This window comes from Macrobrachium rosenbergii, unplaced genomic scaffold, assembly GCF_040412425.1.
Source record: "Macrobrachium rosenbergii isolate ZJJX-2024 unplaced genomic scaffold, ASM4041242v1 13902, whole genome shotgun sequence".
In the NCBI taxonomy this organism is placed as follows: Eukaryota; Metazoa; Arthropoda; class Malacostraca; order Decapoda; family Palaemonidae; genus Macrobrachium; species Macrobrachium rosenbergii.
In genome coordinates, this window is record NW_027100722.1 from 822730 (window position 1) to 833389 (window position 10660).

General features: G+C 39.8%; 1 long non-coding RNA gene across 1 annotated transcript; it reads left to right on the forward strand.

Moving 5' to 3' along the window:
• The first annotated feature begins 693 nt into the window (after positions 1-693).
• On the forward strand, positions 694-2109 carry LOC136837965 (uncharacterized). Its single transcript, XR_010852821.1, has 3 exons — positions 694-830; positions 1000-1085; positions 1993-2109. It is a non-coding gene; the product is annotated as an uncharacterized lncRNA (long non-coding RNA).
• Positions 2110-10660: the final 8551 nt, after the last annotated feature.

Consider the following 10660-nt stretch of genomic DNA (forward strand, 5'->3'; position numbering starts at 1 on the left):
CTCCATTGAAAAAATCAGCACAACCGCCTGTGCCACATTCATACTGTGGCTGCTGAAGAAAGATTAATTGTGTTTATGTACACACATAAACTTTCATTTTACAAAAGATCTTGGTCTTTCTTACAGGGAAAAAAACTGCAGTACACAAGAAACAGGTGATAGTGAAAGTGAAGAGGATAAGAAAGAATAGGCTAAAACTTCCTTGTGATGCCATACCTCCCCCAGAGCAGCAAGATTATGAAAGGCGAGGCAGATGGAGGTGGGATATCAGGAATGGACTGTCTAGAAAGTGAGCCATAGAAGCAATAACCAGTACCTCAACATCTCTCTCCACAAAGTCTTCATCCCCTTGGTTCCCCCAGCAGTCAGCCTTAAGTCAACACGAAGTAAATGTGCAATCCACTGCACCAGCCATACCTCCAAACACACTCTCAAGTCCTGTGGATGGTGTCCAGTCTCGGAGTAATTCCCTTACTGTGCCAGGTACAGAGGGCCATCCTCACGTCCATCTTGACAACAACCCTGCATTCAACACATTCAATTACTGGGGCACACCCATAATGCTCATTGAACTACCTATCCCTCAGATAGAAGTGTATATTGATATTATCATGGGACAAACTACCAGTGTATGTGTCAAAGCAAAAGTTCAAGAGAATAATGGAACTTACCAGTCCCAAGCGAACCTTACCATGGCTACTGATACTAAAAATCCTAACATAACCCTTGCTTCCTCTTCACCGCCATCCTCAAATACCATGACGACTACCACTACCCCACAACAAGAAAATCAGCCAAGGTTGGACTAGGAGCCTGGTGCTACAGTTGAGGTGAGAAAGAGGGTTCCTTGTGTAATATAGCGTTCATAATTGCTAGAAGAACGAGACATTCCTCACTTTTTTTCCATTTGAGTTTTGCTTGATGAAGTTAGCTCTTGTAACTATAATGTTTAAAATTATTTGCCAAATTTTTCTCATTGGTACACTTTTCTATTTGCAGATTTCATTATGAGTGTGCACACTGACTAATATTTCAAATATACTCTATATTTCTGTGTGCTTTTGATTGCCGAAAGTTTCTTGAAGGTATGTAATGGCTTATTTCTGATTGTAAGTAGCAGTCACACAAAAATGTTAAGTTTTGCAAGTATAAGCATCTTCAGTATGTTATTAATTAGAAGTCATGTCTGCAGGACAGTTTGTTACATTTATAATGATAACTTACAACAACATTGACAATGCATTAATACTTTAATTACCACGAACTGCGACTGAAAAAAATAATGCACTGTAGGGTGCTGTTTCATTCACGATATTTTGTGCACAGCAGTACTTTTGCCATTTATTTCCCTTCTATATTTTCATAGTATGCCATTTATTTCCCTTCCATTTTCACTACTATTAACCAATGTTAAGGTGGGTTGAAACCATTTACTGGTCCATTTTTCACATGATGCTCAGTTACATAAACAATCATAATGTGATCTTCTCTCCATATGTTGAGTATGTGTAAATACACTTTGTGCATACATTGTGTAAACCCTTTCTCTGTCTAGTTTGTGTTATGGTCTTTGGTTAAAATTAAAGTCAAAGTTAGTGTTCACCTCCCCTCTCCGTCCCTTCACTCTCTCTGGCGATAGGTGTGCAACATTGAAACTTTAAAAAAAAAAAAAAAAGTAGAGCAAAGATGGAGTAAAGTAAAATGATAGCCAACCTCTTTCAATGTCTGAAATGCACACATTGTTATTTGCATTTTTTTATTTTTCCATCACAAATCCTTTATTTACTTTTTATATGAATCCTTTTACTGCTCTCGTCCAGGTTCAAGTCTTTTATACTTTCTTTTCGCCTTTAACTTACGGAAAAATCTCTTTGTGGTAAATTCTGGATTTGTGCCCTTAATAATATTGTTTTTTTCCATAAAATTAATTGCTAATGACTAGGCACAAGTCTGTAATGCATTCATTTTTTCCTCATTTTGGGATGTTCACAGTTACTGCCAGAATCCTGAAAATTATGCAGCCATAAGCACATAAGAAACTATACAAAAATTGCAGCAAGATGAAGGTAGAGATGTGATGCATTTTGCTCGGTTACCTGTTAGTACAGAAACACTGATTCCTCAGCATCCATCTTTATAATGGAGGCTTAGAGACTAGGTAGTATAATGCAGTTACTACCAATTTACATAACTGAGCAGTTGCAAATATAAAAAAAATATTTCTGCAAGTTGATTATGTTTTGCTGTTTTACCTTAAGAGAAAAATAAACTACTCTCATTTTATGTAAATGGTTTCACATTGAAGACCATTCTGTTCTGAATTCTCTTTCCTATATTTATAACAAGTCGCATACGTGGTTTCCCTTACGACTGGTGCAGTAATGTCTAACTGACCCCTAGTGAGAGGTATGGGTAGGCTGTGTATTGTGGTAGTAACTTGAACCTTGTTGCTTAGTATATTTTATATAAACTTTTCATAATTTTGGGTTAAGTAAATTGTGCTGATGCAATTTCCGCTGCTCAATCCACTTGATGTACACAGTCAATATTTTTTTGTAATATGTATTCTTTTAAATCTTAGATTCCTGTATTTTCAAAATCTAAGTTCATATATGGTAGTGGGTGGTATTTATATAAATAATGTATCCTATTCTTTTGAATTTATAACTGCTTCTTTTGTAACTGATATGTGTATGTGATTGTATAATTTCATTATCATGATTGACTTGCCAACAATGAAATCAGGAATGAGGCCTGAATGTCAGAACTAGATTTGTTCGTAACTGTCCAGCATCTTGTAGAAACTGTTCATTGGACCTTTTTATTAGTTGACTGAATGTTAACTGTGCACTGCATTAGCTGTTTCAGAATTTTAATTCAGAATATCAGTTTTACGAGTCATTCCCTGTTTGAACCATCATTTTTGAGTATTGCTAACCAGTGATATGTGCATTTTGTATTTATATTCTACTGATACCTGATAAAGTAAGGTCAGTTAGCTTAATTTTTACTTTTAATTTTTAGTCCCAAAAGTTAAACGCATTGCGTTTGTTTATGTTTCTGTTCATCCTCTTAAAATTGAAATGACTTAGGACTAAATAAGATGCTGGTTGAAGTCACAATGCATTGCACTTGGTCATGACTATCCTCAATTATTTCAGACAGTTATTGCAGAACCTGCAATTGATGTTATAACCTTTTGCAATTTTTGCAAGAATCAACAGGGACTTCTTAACTTTAATCTCGAGTGAGCATGCGTGATATTAATTATGATGCCTCTCGAAGTATACCTATGACATCCTTCTTGGCACTCAAACAGTTTCCTAATTGTCTGGATATGTTATGTAAGAAAGCCAGATATTTTTTGTGACCACATTTAAGACACATTTTGTGCCATTGTGAGACTTTGTTGACAATGCCATATTGTACCTCTGTTCATATTCTTTTTCTTCCATCTGACTTTCCACCCTCTCTAACAATAATGCAACAGCGAGGTTTTCTCTCGTTGCACCTTTCAGACCTTCTCACTGTCTATTTCCCTTTCAGTGCTGAATGACCCCACAGGTCCCAGCGCTTGGCTTTTGTCCTAAATTCTATATTCCATTCCATATAAGGTTCTGATCACTGTTTTCATTTTTATTGTCTTGTAAACTCATTGTAATCATAGTGTACAGGTATGAATAAAAAATTATTTTATGAATATTGTTTCAGTATATCATCATAGTTATCAGCACTTGTACAAACTTCCTGTGGAAATATAAAGCAAACCTTTTATATTGTATTCCTTAGCATGGACTGGAAACTGTTGTTAATTGGAGGAAGTCATGAGATGGCCCATTTTCTTTGGGTGCAATCGTGTGAAGATACCTTGCTGTGCTCTAACTGATCGTCAAGTTGGAACTTCTTTTTTCTTTTAAGTTGTCTGTACAGTATAACTTTTTTTTCAATGCAGATCTGAATGTGAACTATAAAAGTTTGATAAAACACCTGTGGGTGTTTGGCCACTCATGTCCATGGTGTTAGTGTAACCAGTTTTGTTATAGTGCAGTGGTAGGTACTGTCTGGAGAATCCTGGTTGGCTTCCTTGATACCTTTCCTGCTGTCATAAGTACCCTTGAAGAGATTTCTTCATCCCAGTGCCACACAGGTAAGCATGCACATGCTGCAAGAAGTTTATTAATGAACCTTAATTTTGCATATATATTATGCTTAGTGATGTTCACCCCACACCAAAACGAAGCTTGTGTTGAATATGCTTCAGTCACCATCTTTAGATCTTCAGCAGCTGCCCAAATGATTGGTGCACTCAGAAAAAGCATGGCATAGCATTTGGTAGAAGGCAGTTGCGATGCCCCAGACACACAATATTGAGGTTTCACCTGCCAAGCAAAGAATACATAGATTACCGAGGCATCTAAAGGATGCTGTTGTCTTGGAAACAACTGGACATAGAGAAGTGTGTAAGCATGAGGAACAGAAAGGATACAAAAACACACTATTATCCAGTAATGGACAGGCCACTAACTGAAATTGAGTCAAGATTTGATGATGCCAACAAATCCCTTTTCCATTCAATATCATCTCTTGGTCCTTCCTCCCCAAAATTTTTACAGCAGGACCAGTTGGAGACAATGGCAGCTAAGTATAATGTTGATCTTGAATTCTTAGATGTAGAGCTGTGACAAGCAAAACGATAAGTAAAATGTAAACGAGCTGATGGGGTTAAAATTGCCAACATTGTGGATTTGACAGGTTTTTTTGTTCCCTTTAAAGGTGCATTTCCAGGTTTGTACAAAATGTTAATCGTTGCTCTTGTATTACCACCAACATACAAATTTTTATGTGGTAAACATTCAGTTCAGTTTTAGGCTCATGAGAAAGAAGTAGGCTGTACTGTAACGTGATGTGCCACAAAGTGGTGTCTGGTCGAGACGTAACTTCTGTGCCACCAGCAGATGATGTTTGGCTTCGTGCAGATATAATTTCAATACAACAACTGGTCATTTAATCTGGCCTACTTCCCACAGGAGGTTTGTACCATCAGTGGACCTCACACAGTGCACTGTAGTCATTACTTAAAGTTCTTTGCAGCGTCTCTTCGCCCCCAGCTGCAGCCCCTTTCATTCCTTTTACTACACCTCTTTGCATATTCTCTTTCTTCCATTTTAGGAATTACATTAGATGTATTCCTGGGACAAAGGATTCTAATCAAGAGAATCAAGCACAGAGCAAAGAATGAATGAAGAATAAATGTTACGCATTGCAATGCATTGTAGGTTGAGGTGCTTCTTGGGTCAACAAGTTTGGAGGAGTTGAGGTCATCCACTCAGTTGCTGTAGGGCTTCACTGGATTTTTATGGTAATGACCAAAGTAGTTTTGTGGTTGTGTTATTGACGATGTTGTCCATTGGTTGGTGAAATGTGTAGTTGTGGGATTATTCATTAATCTGAGGCCATTCTGTATTATTTATATGCTATTCATGTATTTAGGTTATTTTGAACCCGGTTTTAAACAAGATCCCAATAATATAAGTATTAGTATTTTAAAACAGAGAAGCTCACATTTGTAGTATTTGATTGTCATGGAAGCTCCTGTCTTTTGTGTGACACATTGCATTCAACATCAACACTTTACTTGCAAAACACACTAAATTATCCAGTAACCTTGGTTTCAGGCCAGTTCTTCCAAACTGCAACATCCTGAGCTTATTCACCTAAGATTTCTTTGATGCAGCATCATCCAAAATAACCACTTATTTTCCATCCAAAGAAAGTATCATTCATCATTGATCCTCTTCTCTCCCTCAATAATATACGTACATTTCCACACTGCCTTCATTAACTGTCAGTTGGATGCCACACTCACATTTGGCTTTAGCTCAAAATGATCACATATTATCTTTGTTGAAACACTTGACCCATATACCCTCTTCCTTGTCTAAAGTCGTACTTTTATTTCCTTATTACCAAACCTGTTATCTGTCTTACCTTTTGTGCTCCTATTGTTTGCCAGTCTCCATCATAACCTTTACCCTTATACAAGGGAACAATTTTTTCTCCCACCTGTTACCTTGGAAGCTTTTCTTTTCCTAAACATATCTTGCAAACCCTGATCAGCCACTCAGTCGCACTTTCATTATTATAACACAGCATCTCACTTGTAATCCCATCAGCTCTTGGTATCAATTCATTTTTTTTGTTCCTTTGCAAAGATGCAGTTTCAAGTATCCTCCAAAATGTTCCAGTCATCATTCAACTCTTCTTCTCCATTCAGCAAAACCTCAAACCTCTCGCTCCCATCACTTCTCCTTTTGTGGTATTTGTCCTGAGATCCATTTTCTCATTAACCTTTCTCTCTTTATCTCTCTGCAGAAAGACTCACCTTTTTTTAAAAGAACTTTTTGCTCTTTAGTTCTTAACCTGCACAAGTGGCCATAAATAAGAAGTCAAAATGACAAAGTTTTCTTAAACCCTAAAACTTTAATCCTGTCCTGAATTTTATGCTTTTCATCATCCTTCAGCTTATGAGTCTATAGTAATATCCTTCAAATGGGTTGAGAATAGGCGACATTCTTTCAAATGAGTCTATAGTAATACTCCTTCAACTTATGAGTCTATAGTAATACTCCTTCAACTTATGAGTCTATAGTAATACTCCTTCCTAATCAATGTCTGAGTCTATAGTTTCAACAGTAATACTCCTTCAACTTATGAGTCAGTGATCCTCAACTTATGAGTCATTAATGGCCAACTTTGAGTCTATAGTAATAATTCCTTCAATTAGTAATACTCCTTCAACTTATGAGTGTATAGTCCTTGGCCATTTTCATCTTTTACCTTATTTGCCCTCTCACTTCCTTGTTATTAAATTCACTTGCCTTTTTTATCCTTAGTTTTATTTTCACCCTTTCCTCTATATTAACTATTTTATCAGACATACCTTCAGTCACTCCCCTTCTCACCATTACAACAGTCAACTTACTATTCCATCTACTCAGAATAAATGCATAGTTTAACAAACATTTTATGTACTTGTGAAAACTTTTCCTTGGGAACCATGTATTTCCAGCAATCAAACTCTTTTCTAAACACATCATCAGATGACTCTCTTCATACTCATTTACTCCAGAACACCATATCTCCAGGTAAAATCTTGTCACTTTAAAACAAACGGTTGTCTTTTTAGATACCCATTTTCTTTCTTCAATTGCTTTTTGTTTGCGCTGCTGGAAGGTTGTTTCCTTCTGCATTGCAAGGTTTTAATCCTATCGCCGACTTCTCTTTGTATTTTGGACTTGTGGTGAAGACCTGGATTATATTTAATGGTTTTTTCTCCTGGATTTTCTGGATATCTTCAACGTGGAACATCTTTTGGATTTGGACTTGCTGGTTCCCGGTCTCAATTGTTGATCATGGACTTTTTCACCTTCTACTGCACCATCTGCTTTGATGTCGACCTCGACTGCCCCTACGACGGTGGACGCTGGTGCTCATCGCTTCTTCCTGCAAGAGACGGATGAGTACCTTCAGACACGACAGACATTCTGTCAGGTATGTAGGAAGGGTAAGTCTGATGTGCAGACTCATTGCGATGAATGTTCTGATTGGAAGGCACAAGAGATGAAGGATTACATTTGTCATCGCAAGTCTTTGGCTTAATAGTAAGGGCGGCAAACGTCGGTCAGATTCTCGTTGCCTCAAGTGTCTCAGGCTTCTGCTACAGATCAGTTGATGGATTTAGCGAGTTCAGTAGTCAAACAGTTAGAGGATAGGATTGCAAGTAGTACGGAAAATTTTTAAGCTAGTCTTTTCAACATTTCTCAGATAAGGCTAGTAGCAGTGTTAGGATGTCTAATCCTTCTTCCTTTTCAGCTCCTCTGCCTGTTCCAGAACCATCCCTAACGGGTGCTGAGGGTAATGGAGAACTGCAAAGCCTCTGAGTGGGTAGGTTCTCCGGCCCCCTCGGCGCGGAGTAGGCAGTGAAGGATTCCCCCCCAACTCCCTTGTAGTATTGACAAATTTAATGTTGATAATGTTAGTCAGGATCAGGATCTAGGTGTGATAAAGGAGGATGGATCTGGGTTAGGTAGTGAGGAAAAAGTAGTAAAGGTGCAGAGTCGTTCTCCTGGATGGGCTTCGGTTTTGGGTTTGAGTGGTTTTTTTTTTTGGTGCTCCAGCAAAAGTTTCGCCTTCATCGCTTCTTCTCGGTCTGTCTTAGGTCTCAAGTCAATGTTTCAGTTCCAGTGGTGCAGAATCCTTCTGCTCTAACTCCTAATTCACTTCCGACTGTTTCTGAATCTTCTACTGTAGTTTCCCCCTTCTCTGTGTTTTCTACTCCTCCATCTAGTAAGGCGGATTCTGGCGTGTCCTTTCAGCTTCTAAAAGTAGTTTGCGGGACCTGCAATTGGATGTGGCAGAATATATGGCGGATTTGCTGGGTCTTTCAAACGGGTGCAGACCTATGGTTAGTTATTTTTTTTTAATGATTTCTCTAACATTAGAGAGTATGTGACACAGTAGTGTCCAGAATTCTTGTCGGATATGTTTCAGGATTATCGAAGAGGGGGGGATTCGGTGTACCTTCTGTCCTTTCGTTCTAAGTTTTCTTCTGGGTTATCTGTCGCTTCATCTCCTGCTCCCACATTCTCTGCTGCTCCTTTTTCAGTCTCCTCTTCAGCCTCTTCTTCTTCTGCTCCGGTCTTAACTGCGGCTTCCACATCTTCTGTTTTCCCACCTTCTTCAACTTTTGGCTTTCCTCTTCTCAGGTAACTTTTTTTTTGTGTGTCTTCTATTCCTCTGCCTCCCACCTTTCCTTCCTCAGTACAGTCTTCTCTGGTAGGAGGAGCTTCCGGACTGGTGAAAATGCAGTTTCAGCAGAATTTGACCGCAGGTGTTTTATGTTCCATTCCTTCAGGTATGCGCAACCCCTTGCTTCTGCTTCAAGCGGCTATTCGGTAATATCATGTATTTCACAGGGTTTGTCTGTCGCTTCTAGTTGTGGGCTTGTGCCCCGCGGTTTTGGCAGGACTTGTGGTACCTTCTTCGAGTGGTCTGCTTGCGGACTCTTCATTGTTGTTTGGGCTTCGTTCATTTCCTCCTCCTTCGTAGGTCTTAGACCGTTCGGACATTGCGGAACAGTATTCTTATCTGGAGGTGCAGGAGATTCCGGCGGACTTAGAATGTCCTCTTGACAGCAGGAACGATTACAGACACATTCTTGAGTATGTTACTTCTTCGTACCCTCAAGCAAGAGCTCCAGACCTCCCAGTTTAGTCAATTCAGTCCTTTTTTGTGAGGCCTTTTATGCTAAGCCAGCTCCTGCTTCTCTTTCATGTTGGCTGGTTTGGTTCGATCGGGCTAGACAGGCTTTGGAGGAGGCGGACAATCGTTTAGCATTGGTAGTGGCTTCTAATAGACAGGACTCTTCTCTTCTCTCTCCGCATAAGAAGATTTATGAGTTTGAGGTAACCCTTCAGCAGGTGTCAGGTTGCCATTCAATGAATCGGTTGAGGCAATCCTGCCTAGGTCTTCGGCGTCATCTCAGCTCATAGGGACTTCTCTTAGGGAAGCAGGTGCTTTGGAGGATGTGTTGCGCAATCAGACTGAGGCTCTTGCGCACTCTCTGGATGCTGCCATGTTTACTGTAATGGGGTTCTAAAAGAGTGACAGCTATGTCCCTTCAGATCCATGGCTGTTTGCAGACTATTGAATTATTTCAAGGGGTCTGACTCACCAGGCGAATGCTTTGGCTTCGTCTACGACGTTTGGAGCAGAAAAGTCGAAATTTCTATCTTGGTCATCTTCTCCCTCAGTATCCGGACGTTCATAAGAGGGATTGCTTAGAACACTTTAGCCTTAGCTAATTCTTTGTTCAAGGAAGATGATGTAGCCAGTATGACGAACGTTGTTGCTTCTAACTCATGTCTCCGGAGTCGGCAAGTATACATCATCAAGGGTGCAGAGTGTTGAGGTATCTAGATGATTGGTTGATCCTTGCCTCCTCTCTAGAGGAGATAGTAAGAGCGAGGGAATTCTTATGGAATTTTTAACCTATTCAGGTAGGAGGATTCTCTCTCTTCCTTTGAGGGTTTTCCCAACCCTGGAGAGGATCCAGTCAGTCCTTCAGCAAGTAGAAGGGTTCCTGTTTCAACAGGGAACGGCCGGTACCAACTTGGAGAAGTCTCTTAGGGAGAATGTCTCTCTCTTTTAATTCCAGGGTCTCGTCTCCGGATGCGCTTTCTTCAGGTATGTCTCAGGAATCGCTGGGACTTCCGCAACGGGAACGCAGTTATAGTCGGGAGCGATTCATGCCTGTTGGATCATCTGTGGTGGTTGGAAGAAGTGCATCTGACACTGGGAAGGTCTATCGACTCCCCTCTTCCCGACGTTCATCTGTACACAGATGTCTCAGATCAAGGTTGGGGAACAACCTTGGAGGAAACCCAGGCCTCAGGCCTCTTTGGGGGTTCGGGAATGAGAGGAGTCAATAAATCTTTGGGAATCAACGCTGTAAAGGACGCCCTCAGTTGTTTTCAGTCCTAGTGCGCAACAGAGTAGTGGCTATGTTTAGCGACAGCATAACTGCCGTGTCAAATCTGAAGAACTCGGGTGGGGGAACAGGATCAACAGAACTCAATACTATAGCATAGAGAGTCCTGAG